Source organism: Botrytis sinoallii (assembly GCF_014898435.1).
Source record: "Botrytis sinoallii strain Bc 23 chromosome Unknown BSIN_004, whole genome shotgun sequence".
NCBI lineage: Eukaryota > Fungi > Ascomycota > Leotiomycetes > Helotiales > Sclerotiniaceae > Botrytis > Botrytis sinoallii.
In genome coordinates, this window is record NW_024066031.1 from 2,225,541 (window position 1) to 2,237,650 (window position 12,110).

The following is a 12,110-nucleotide window of genomic DNA, read 5'->3' on the forward strand; positions in this document are numbered from 1 at the left end:
ATTTGGGCTTTGGTGGAGGAGGGTTTGGTGAAGGTAGACCAGTGGTATCATATGCGCCGCGACCCATGTTGGAAGATGCGTTGATCCTGGTAATCATTATGATGGTGGGTGTGGTTGAAGAAAGTCTACTAGCAAAAACATTCTAAATCAGTATGATGGTTCATTGATATTTATATACGTATGTGTATATATATAAAAGCGACGGAAGAAAATAAGATTGCCAATTCAAAGCATGTTAAGAGAGGGCCGCCATTGCGTAGTAAGAAATAAAGTATATTTTGATAAATATAGTTTTTTGGAAGTATGAGAATGAACATGGATTATATCTGACTCACGTTGCTTTTTTGGCTTGCGTTAACAAGGCTGTCTGTCTCCTTTAGAAGAAAAGGAGGTTAACTGGTGGACGCTTCCGTTGATGGTGTGAAGAGCTTCTTTGGTAAGCTATAAGCTACAAAGCTATTTCCAGGGGTAAATCGCCGAGGATAAGATCAATGTGGATGAAGGTAGATGAGTGGATAAGATGTCCAACAAAATGGCTAAATGTCGTATCGTAAATAGACTTTTCGATTTCCGAAGATGGAAGCAGAAGAATTGAAGTGATTGGAATTCGATTGAATGAAAGTGTGACTGAAGAACGGAATGGAAATGATCGACTTAAAGTTCAGAAAGAGATGGGCGAATTGGCTGGGTATTATTGAAAACTATTCTGGTGATGTTACTCTTGGAGATGCTCGTGTTGCTTTGACTATCTGAGAACTTTGCGACAAAGTCTGCGACGGTGCGGATGGGTAAGATGCTGAAGCGTTGAATCGGATAGCTGTGACTTTAATGCACAGGGTTCGTGGTAAAGTACCTAGCCGATAGGGATCTTGCGTGAACTGATGAGCCGCCGGATATCGACCTTTTGACGCCGATGAAAGCAGTGCCAATGGATGCGAGGAGGAGTAGCGGAGGAGAAGTCGTCGTCGTTCGTTCGGTAGTCTTGTACACTGCCACAAGTGGATAACACGAATGGAGGAATTATTGTCAAAAGTAGAGAGTATTGGGAGTAGTTGACAGTTGAATCGACTCAAGTCTCAAGATGAAGGAAGAGGAGTAGTTTCTTGAGCAGGATGAGGGAGGAATCTACAGGATATTTCAATATTAATATTTTTTTATTTCTTGTGCGAAGGGGGCTTTAAGTTTGTCTTATATGATCAAAGTGATTACATGCCAGAGAGACAGGGAGTAGATCTTCTTCGGGCTCCGCCCTGGCTCAAAAAGATGCTTGACGGCTGCGGGACTATGGGACCAGGGGAATACGGAAAGAAAAAAAAGACAAATCGAAATGAGCAAGACGCATCCCTTCCTTTGGAAAATGGGACAAAAATCGGGAAAATCAAAATTATGAAATTATGATTATGTTTCCGATTATTATTATTGCTCTTCGGCTATTATACTTTGCCAAACCAGCTGGGGTTCGGGGAGCGTCAACCTGGTTTGCCTAGAGGCAGGAAGGGTAGTTTAGTGTCAAAGCAAGCAAGCAAAGTAACACATTAGACAGCTTAGACAGCTAGACGAGCGTTAAATGAGCAGAGGGAAAAAAGCATGTCAATCTCGATTCTCGATATTTCGACTCTAGATGTTGACCTACCCATTCAAGCATTGGTATGGTTCAGAGGGCTAAAAGCTACAAACTGTCTGACACCAGTGAAGTGAATTCAGAAAAGAAAATATGGGGACCAAGTCAGTCAAAACTAGATCGGTCAAATTCTATGGGCATTCAGGATCATCTATTCATCTATACGTCAATTTGTCATGCAAAATTCCATGCATGTTTCTGGAAGAATACGTATGTGATGGTAAGTTATTTAACTTCGTGTTCTATGACCCTCCCGCCCCCCTTTCACGGCCGAAAAAAGCATGTTTCTATCCTTGAATAACCCTCTCAAATGCCCCCTGCTTTACCGATCATGGTGCCTATCGAGCCTATGTACATCATCTTATTTGCTACTCCGATGTTTATGGATAGGTACCATACATACATCGTACATATACTTACTTGTTGTACTGCAGCGGAAAAGTATAGCTGCGATGCAGCATAAGGATAATTGCGATGTAAACATTGTGTGTGTGAGTGCACGAGGCAGACCGAATTTAGTTATTCCGAGCGAGCTCTTGGGAAATTTCAGTTGCAGTCTGATCAATATTCCCCGACTCGGGGCTGAATCGATTTCCACGAGTCGTTCGATGGGTGGTAGTATTATATGCCGTAGAGTAATATTGTCATGAGAGAAAAAGCCATTGAATTACATATTTTTCCAGTGGTGATTCCCGAGCCAGAGGTCAAGCACCCAGCTTTTCATTTTGAGCTACATATCCATTGCCCCCTGTGCCACTGTGCTATCCTAGAGGCAACACAATGTCTAGAGCCAAAGTTTTAAGGCTGTCTGGTTGTTGAGATGATTTTGGACTGCATTTTCCAGGTACCCATGACAGGTTGGAATGTTCGATGGTAGGTTGGCATGGATATGGGACCCTCGTTTCTGCCCTGAATATTGTCCAGGTTTATACAAGGTTGGGAACGAATCGCTGGGAACTGTGACCTTCTCTTGGAAAGAATTTCGAACAAAGTGGATTACGATGAACATTCTAAAGCTAGACAGGGCATACTCAGAATGTTTGGAAGACCGACTCAAGATGTTTCAGCAACGGTTGACGACCATATACATGGCATGGCATAGCATCAGGATGATCACATGGCCTTTCTGAAATGATCATTAAAGAACCTGGATTGGTCAAAATCGAGGTGGAATGGATGTGAAGCCACTGTAAAAGCATGGTGAGCTCATGGTAGAAACTCGGCTTAAAACACTTCACCTCATTGGATCATACCGACCGATTTCGCGGGTCGTCTCGCTCGAGAATCTTCAATCAGAATCGAACACAGCAGATATTTTGTTGTTCGTTGGGCCTTCATGTTGCTCTGACGCCGCATTGCGTTGACTACTGGGGGGGGGGGGGGGGGGGGGATTGTCACTATGTATGTACCTGTGCTTTACTTTTGGCCAGCAAACAAACATCAGACTCGTACATATTTGCATTCACAAACTTGAATCCAGCCAGTGATTGATCAAAGAATTGACGCCTCAGCTTGCATGATTGACTACTTCTGGAGGGGGGGAGGTTTGGTGGTTCAAGTGTATCGATAATTCATTATTAATGCAATTCAAACGAGTCAATCCTCACACATACACGAAAGGAATCAATCCGTACGTCAACACGATTTTTCGAAAGAATGGGATTTTCACCACCCATTTCCCACCTACTTGACTCTTGAGTCTAAAAAGGCTGGACGCTGGTTGCTGGCTGGCTTTGCGTGCACTGGGCAGACATCTATTGATGGCTATCGAATCCATCAAATAATTTCTTATGATTGATCTACAAATACGGGACAGCTTGGGTAACATAACTTCAGTGGATCCTCGTCCATTAATTTGACTCTCTTCCTAGACTCCAATTGGATACTTCCAAGCATGATAGACTGATTGATCTCCCTTAGAACATTAGAACAATTCGAAGCGTGTTTGGATTTAAAAGGGTTTCCATTTGGAACCTTGGAAAGTGGGCTAATCTAGAGAAAGAACCAGCCTAGAAGGATTTTATGGTCAAAGTGGTTACGCTCTGCCATGACAAGGTAGTTCAAATTATTTTCAGGGTAATTAAAGCCAATCAAAACATAGCAAAGAGGAAGTGAATCCGGATTGCCAGAACCACTTCTGATCATTCTTTCCCTTTCCCACCAATTAAGCCAGCTGGCATGATCGAGTATGAGGTAAATGATTATTCATTCATTTTGACTTTCTACCTACCTTTTGACTACCATCGACTCCATCGACTGGCATTGAAGCTATATAGGACCGTAGCAGTTTGGGACTTGGAAGCTCGGAAAGCTATTACAAACCACCACGGTGCGGCCCGGAATAGAGTCTAAAACTGTTCCTAAGTTTCGTTAGTAGCTAGAAGTGGCAGGCTAGATGCTGCAAAAGCCGTCGTAATGAAACTTCCAAGTTTCCTTTTCACACTTATAAGCAACGACTGTTGATCTATCCTTCCTTTCTAACGATGTCAGCGAGAAAATGACTGGGTACTAGCATGGCAATAGCATGGTTCTATGCAAGCTTCCCGGTGGCCCGACCGACCAAGAAATGATCGAAAGTCTTTCCGTTTTATTGAGAATCCCTGTTGTGACCTTACTGAAGGACCGCGACCGACCGCCGGCTACTAATTCTACTTTGCTTCTTTCGACTCTAGCTTCTTTACCGTTCCGGCTCCATACACAACAAAGCCGGTTGCTAGACCAAACAGCGATTTGGCGATTCAGTGGATAGATACCCTTGATCCCAACCCAGCACTGCAACAGTTCGTTGTTGGTTCGTACCTGACATTAGCGTATACTCTTCTACTGCGCGATGATCGTAGTTGACAGCGGTTAGGGGCAGATTGCAGTAGCTTCCAAGTTCTCACTGGGTTATAGTTGTAACTGTATCTACACCTGCTCAATGGAGAATTATTATCATCTTATAGTTATAGAATAAGACGATATCGACAATTGTATCATGATCATCATGATAGAGCGTACTGCAATTTAACATGGAATTACTTCCCGAGTAAGAAAGGATCCAAGATGACGATATATTTGATACGATCCAGCTATCTTGTGTGCTCCAGCTTCAAATAGAGTAAGTGGTAAGGTTAAATGCGAGCGTGTGCTAAAGCACCAGTCTAGATGAGATGCTTTGATATCAGCGCAAAGCATCGTCAATCAGTGCGGGCAAAAAAGTAATGTATGTACGCTGTGCAGCGGACGATGACACTACCATAAGCTTCAGAAAACGTTCAGCCCCAATCATCCTGCATGATGAGGAGACGGAAATGTATGGTCATTGACACAAATAGATACAAATTAGGGAGGTGAGCTCAACATTTTGGTCAGCTCACATTTTCACCTAGTAACCTTACCCGGGGAACAGTCCCCGATTTTACCAAAGCCGTAATATGTAACCATACATAATATATACCTAGCATCCTAGATAGCTGTGGACCACGAATGGTATCGGTCTCTTATTTGCGCGCGGCTCTGCTTCATATAAGGGACCTAGTTATGTCTCGGGGTTCAAGCAAACCCTGATCAATCACCCGGAGAAGCTTTCGAAAGCTTCCAAATGAATTCTAGCCATGTTTTGGGATCCGCTAGCAATCATAAATGTCTTGAGGAATAATATGTCCACCCAATCTTGGGTCAAGACTGATGAACCAACTCAAAACTCAAAACTTAAGAAAGGATAATGTCCACATTTTCTTTGACTTACCGTGGATAAGATGTTTTTTCATTTAATCTAGTAAAGCTTAAATTTAATCGTCATGTTGTTGCTAATTATCGCCTCCGTCTTTCAGCTGGCCTCGCGTGTTCCGTATTGAGCACCTCGCCGATTTCATTGATTCTACCGATTCTTCCAATTGACGTTTTGACTGACTACCGACTACCGAATACTGACTATTCACATAGGACGAATGTCAGAATTGTATGCCTCGCTTTGGCTCTCCGCAAGATGAGATAATCGGTCCTATCTCATCTATTTTATCAAACAGCCAGTAATGATCACTTGTGCCTGACACTGGCATTGACACTGACACTACCTGTGCCTCTTCATTCAATATCCATCAAAGCACGAATTAGGCAGCTCCTTTTTGAAGGATAGCGATCCTCGTTGTATACGACAGCGTAAGCTTTATCCAAGTGAGTTATATCTTACTTTCGTAGTCATTTGTCATTCTACCTTTCGAAGAATCTCACCATTCTTACACACACCCTTCACATCACGTCTATTAAGTCAAGTTTGAATAGTAATCAATTCAAGATTTCTATTTCGAACGGCCGAAATACTATCCATATCCAGGTATTCTAATGAGACCATAACATACCAACCGATTATGTAACCATCTTCCCGTCAGCCCCCTAAAGGACTAACCTCCCCACGCTTTTCACGATCTCATGTCCCCTACCTCTCGCGTGAATGTTGTGGATGTCACTTGACTCTACCGGAAGCAGCCATGCTTCCCCTTGACTTCCACAGCTCTCAAAACTCCCCACCTGTGTCCCACGAAGGCATCAATGAAAGGATCCACACATATTACCTTCCAGCGATGCATGAAGAAGAAGCGCGAACGCGCGACCGTTTGCACTACCCGCTCGCCGTTGCTTGCAAACCACCAGGATGCAGTGGAACTAATGGAACATTGAGAAACATTCAAGAGAACCAGGAACTTCCCAACTTCCTGATTCATCTGCAGTATCGCCCCACAAATTGAATGAAAGAAGTTTGAAAAGTGTTCTATCGGAGCCCGGGTCCCTGCATACTGCAGCCCCTTCATCTCAAACCTCTTGGACACCCATGCGTGGTTACTCAGGAGTACCATATTCTGTGCCATGTTACTCTAATGCCCTGTAAATACCCCGTCGGCAACGCTTCCTTGCCTTCCATATGTGTTCTACCGAGGTTTCTAGAAGGAATGGATGGTTCTAAATTCTGTTCCAAATGGATACCATACGAAATCTTACCTTATATAATATTGTACGACACGTTGGGGAACAAGTTCATCTCACGCACCAAGGTTCCCGACCTGTTGGGCGACATGCAATGCAGCAGCAATCTCCGCTAAGCCGTACCGTTCAGACGGGATCTCCCTCCCCGTTAGGATCCAGTTATTTTTCTTGGTCACAAAGTTCTCGGTTTCGATCTTGATTCGATGCAATGGGAAGAAGATTTGGGAATTCTAATACATTGTCAACCTTGAGGATCATAAAAAAGTTTTCTTTTCATTTCATATCACGATTCAATGTGACACGTCGATTATCGACCAACTCCTCTGATTGAGGCGTGAAAATTTTCTCTCATGACGAGGATCCGAGCCAGCATCGTATACGGAGAATATGATGAGCCAGCCTGAGCCTCATCGGCGTTCGTGTCAATTTACTTATCAACTAACGATAGGGATCGGTATATCTGATGTGGATATGGATGGCAATGAACTCATAATTCCCCTAGCACGGCTCTGCCCAATCGAGAAATACTTTCCCCGAGACTCTGGTAGCTGGTCTCATTTTTCTTGTTGGGTACTAGGTAGCCATGGAGCCTTCCGAGACTTATCAATGCGCGTGATAGATGGGCCCTCACAGTGAGATACATGAGTAGCTGCAGGATGAACTATGATCTCCTGTCTTTCCTTCTGTCTTTCCTTCTGTCGCTCACACGTGGGAATGACTAAGATTTTCGGGAGACAAGGAATTTTGAGGGCTGGAACTTGAGTAAGTTTAAGACAAACTATATCCAAAAGGGGAGAGGTGATTCCACCCCTTTCTTTTTACACATTCCAATCTTCTGGATCATCTCATGGATTGATGTTGAGTGCCGTAATCTCGGGTTTTAGGTCAGCCCCTAACAATCCAGGCTTATATGTGATCTTCACGTGCTTAGGCCATCAAGGAAGAACACGTCGATCTTCATTTCATAATCCCAAAATTATGTCAAGTAACAGGGCAATCTTTTTGGATGGCACTGTGCCTTGCTTGGGCCTCGAGACCCTTCCTCGAGACCCTGACAATATTGCATCACTGAGTTCCGGGAATCACTTCCGAGTTTCCATTGCGATTTGGGAAAAAAAACTTTAAACTCCCAATTTCATTTCAATTTATTTCGCTCATGGCCGAAAGTATATTTCCTGCCGCAGTCCACATCCTCAAAACAGTCATCTATTCCTGGAAAGGACACTCGATTTACGAATAAGGGTTGAGATGAACCCACGTTCCTCGCCCAAAAGGTACGTGAGTTATTCTCCGACCATCGTTTCATCCAAAACTACACTGAAGTTATCCGAGTTTCTAGACACGGTAGCAAGTGCCGCACATGTATTTCACGAAGTGTATCATAGTGCCGGTATGCTAGTTACTTGCGCTTTGCTATGGTCTATATAAAGACAGACGTTTTCATCTCAACTTGAAGTTCATGCATGTTGCGGAAATACGAGAAACGGGAAAGACAGGCGGAATCTGGGATTATGCTTGTTCGGAAAGCAGGATGCAAATAGTCTTTCCTGGTGGGAATATTGACTTGTGAGGAAATTTGCATAGAAAGTTTTCATATGTCTGGTCTGATTCAGTATCAGATATCATATTTCCTTTGTATACCCTATTTGATCTTGTGTAATACTCATTATCTGATTATTTTCCTTAGGAGGCTTAGGTTGAGGCTAGATTTCAACAGAATCTCATCCAGATTGCCCTCTTTTCCTTTGCAAAAACGATAAAAATGCAATTTCCAATGGCGTGTCGATTCTAGAACACCAATGGGTGCATGGACGGACGGGTCAGTCCTCAACTTTCGAAATCTTCAACAAATTCATTCTTCAATTTTCTGACATCGGAATCTATTCATTTCATTTTTCAATCTCTAATAAATCATCACGATCGTTCTTGAGATATCCCAATGGATATGTCAAAAGATATTCATGAGTCCGTTTTTGCAGTGTCCCGTTAGTCTGTACACTCACAAGTAGACATACCCTTTACATTTTAGCTTTTTGGAATATTTGTTTGAGTTCATTGCTGATACAATTAATTCCTGAAATTCAAATTCAATTGGATTGAGTATCAATTTTCAGGTCCGGAGACCCCGAGTCGATGTGTGTTTTTCGAGGGCCGTTTAAAGTTCAACTTCTATGTAACGACTTCCTCTCGTTTCTCTCTCTCACGGAAAGTCCATGATGGGACGGCTCGTGTCTCTAATTTATCATCTAACAAAGTTAAAATCTAGAAGAAATGTCACTTGATTAGTTTTCAACACATATATCTTACAAATCTATTTATGGGGTCTTACGTACTTTTTACCATACTCAACGTCTTGTGATTTTTACCACTTCCAGCTTTGTGTCTCCCAGATTTTTACCCTTTCTCAAACAACACGTTGGCACGCTGAGCGACGAACGTCCCCCGCGTATTCGAAACCTGAGCGCTGTGAGACTGAACTCGGGTCCCATGTGTTCCTTCTTACCCCGACATCCAACAGTTCTGACAAGCGCATGACAATGGTATTTCAACAGACCTACCATATTCTCTTCTTGTCATTTCTGGACCCAGACAGGTACCCGTGGTAATCCTTTGCTTGACGTACATCTACCTGTAAGAGTGAACCCGCAAGTGTGATCAACGGGTCGCAAACATACTTCTCACATCTCTCTTCACTTCCGGTAGATCAATCATTCTAACTAGTCATACGCGAGTCTTCTTGCGCTGAATTGTGTGTCTACCTATGATTTATAAAAGACCCGCTCATGAATTCCGAACATATTCTCTCCATGAATTACCCCTTGTTTGGATTCCCCAGCTTTCAACCCCCTTGGGAAACTCCTCTCATAATATCTCTACCAATCATACCCCTAACATCACAACATCTCACACACATTTGTTGCATATCTACAGCCTCTCCGAAATCGGCCTGGAATTTTACTCTCGAAGACCTGTTGTTTACTCATGCAATCTTCCCTCCTCGGGTGAGGAATTTAACATCTTACGTTATACTTCCTGCGTTCTTTTTACAGCAGCTTACTTATTTTTCCTATCATCTCTTCTCATGTTTATATCTTTTGGATATATAAAGAGGGAATTTCCAGTCACTTTTATACTAATTGCTCTGGGAGAAATTTGAAAGGGTATAGAAATGAAGAGTTTTAACCATATGTGTAGTTTTCGAATTGTGTATGTAAGATCTTACTCAGTGGAAAGGTTTCTGGAGATATCGATAGAGAAAACTTACATGATACTCGCTTGTTGTTTGACAGTTGTGTTGTACTGAAGATTAGGTATCTATCGTAGGCTGGTGATGGAGAAAAATTTGCGGAGAAGTTTGTAATGAGGGGTTTGTTTGGATAGTTGATGGGGGGCGTGGGCGTGGGTGAGAATGAGTCTGCAAGAATTATAAATGTTGTGAAAGCGGTTTACTCTATGTAAACGTGTAGATTGAATAGAGCAATTCTGTTTATGCGTTTCACTTTGTATCTCAAATGTTTGAATAGATCTCTGCGCTTCGAAGCTTGAAAGTAATGTGATTTATGGTATGAGAGTTCTGGCATCTGGTGACTTGTAAGATGAGATGAGAGGAGTTTCGATAAAGTAATGAAGATGTAATTAGAAAGGTAGAAAAGGGGTTCATCTAGTCCTGTCTCCGATCCTCAGGTTGTCATGAAATATGTTCTATTGCTAGTAGAAATCGTATATCTTAGCTGTCTAGTTGGCTAGTTTGCTACTTGGTTTTTCGTCACTTCGTCTGGGTGTGGGATTTTTTGCCGGGGAAGGGTTGAGGGAATATTGGGTTTGATATATTTACTAGGTGGGCACTTTGAAGTATGTATTTTTGGGGTATTGTTGAGTCATTTGTATTGTGTGTTGTGTTTGTGTTTTGTGTTTGTCTCCTGTTTTTTTGGGGATATTCGATTGCGGAAGTTCGTGTATATCAGAATGGGAATAAGAATATTAGAATAATGTGATGTGAGGAAGAGAGGGCGGGTTGAGAAGAAACTATAACTGTGACTTGGAGGTTAGAAGATAGATAATAGTAGAATTGAGTTGTTGAGTATTTATATAGAATGAAAGAGTGAAAAGTGATTTGATATGTGCAGAATATAGAGGATAGATTGATATCAATATCAATATATATACAATCAACCGCATCTCTTCTCTCTATCAATTCTCCTACCTGTATCTCTAGTTATCAATCTACATTTCCTTCTTCCCAGCAACTCTATAAAAGAAAGAAAACTCCCATTCCTCACACCCCTAACTAGCAACCACCCTCAAACCCCAAACCCCCTTGTTCTCCACCCTCCGCATCCGAATCCTCCCACCTCAGATCCCCCATACCTTCAAATTTCTATTATTTCCACATCATCATCAAGATACCATAAAACCCATTGATTCATAATTCAAAATCCACAATACAAAAAAAAACATCATCTTTCATCTGTAATATCAAATAAACACCCTAGCTCACAGTTCATAGTTAAGAGCTTATGTAGATAATTAATCGCTATACTTTCGAATATACTTGCTTGGGAGGATGATTTCTTCTACTCTGACAATACTGGGTTATTGTACCTGTCATCTTTCTGTCTAATCTATATTCTATTTCTATTTCTATTTCTATTTCTATTTCTATTTCTATTTCTATTTCTATTTCTATTTCTATTTCTATTTCTATTTCTATGTCCTATGACTATCTCATTCTTCTGTTTTGATTTTCATATCATCCTCATCCAGCTTCTACCATGCAGCATCCAGTCCCAACTATCCAAATCCATCCATCTATTCCTCTCCCAGAAATCTATTCGTATATCCCACTCTCTTCTCCACTCCTCTTCCCATCAACCATTCTCCTCTCTCTACTCACCCCCTCCTACAAATCATCATATCATATTATTCCTCTCCCTCACCTGCTTTCTCATCTTTCAACTCTTTATAAAGGGCATTCGATTATCCATCCGATCATATACATAACATTTATACGTTCATACACATATATACACATATATACACATATATACACATATATACACATATATACACATATATACACATATATACACATATATACACATATATACACATATATACACATATACACACATATACACATACATATAACATCCACCTCATCTCCATACTTTCACAATCTCCCATTCCTATTCTCCTATTCATTTCTCTATCCTCTTCAATCCCCAATCCCACCCTATCATTCCCCACCCCCAAAAATCATCTCTCTTCCTATATACCCAAAAGAATCTCCCCCTCTCTTCTCAACCCATCTCCCCATCTCCCCATCTCCCCATCTCCCCATCTCTCCTATCCCCATCTCCCACCCCTCACCTCCCTCATTCTCATTCTTATCCCACATCTCCCTCCCCCCCTTCTTTACAAACTCTCCATCTTCACCCTTTAAAACTCAATACACCACACTATCCCTACAACTTTCTACCCCTCATAACCTCTCCAGCTAAACTCATAAAATCACAACTCACAT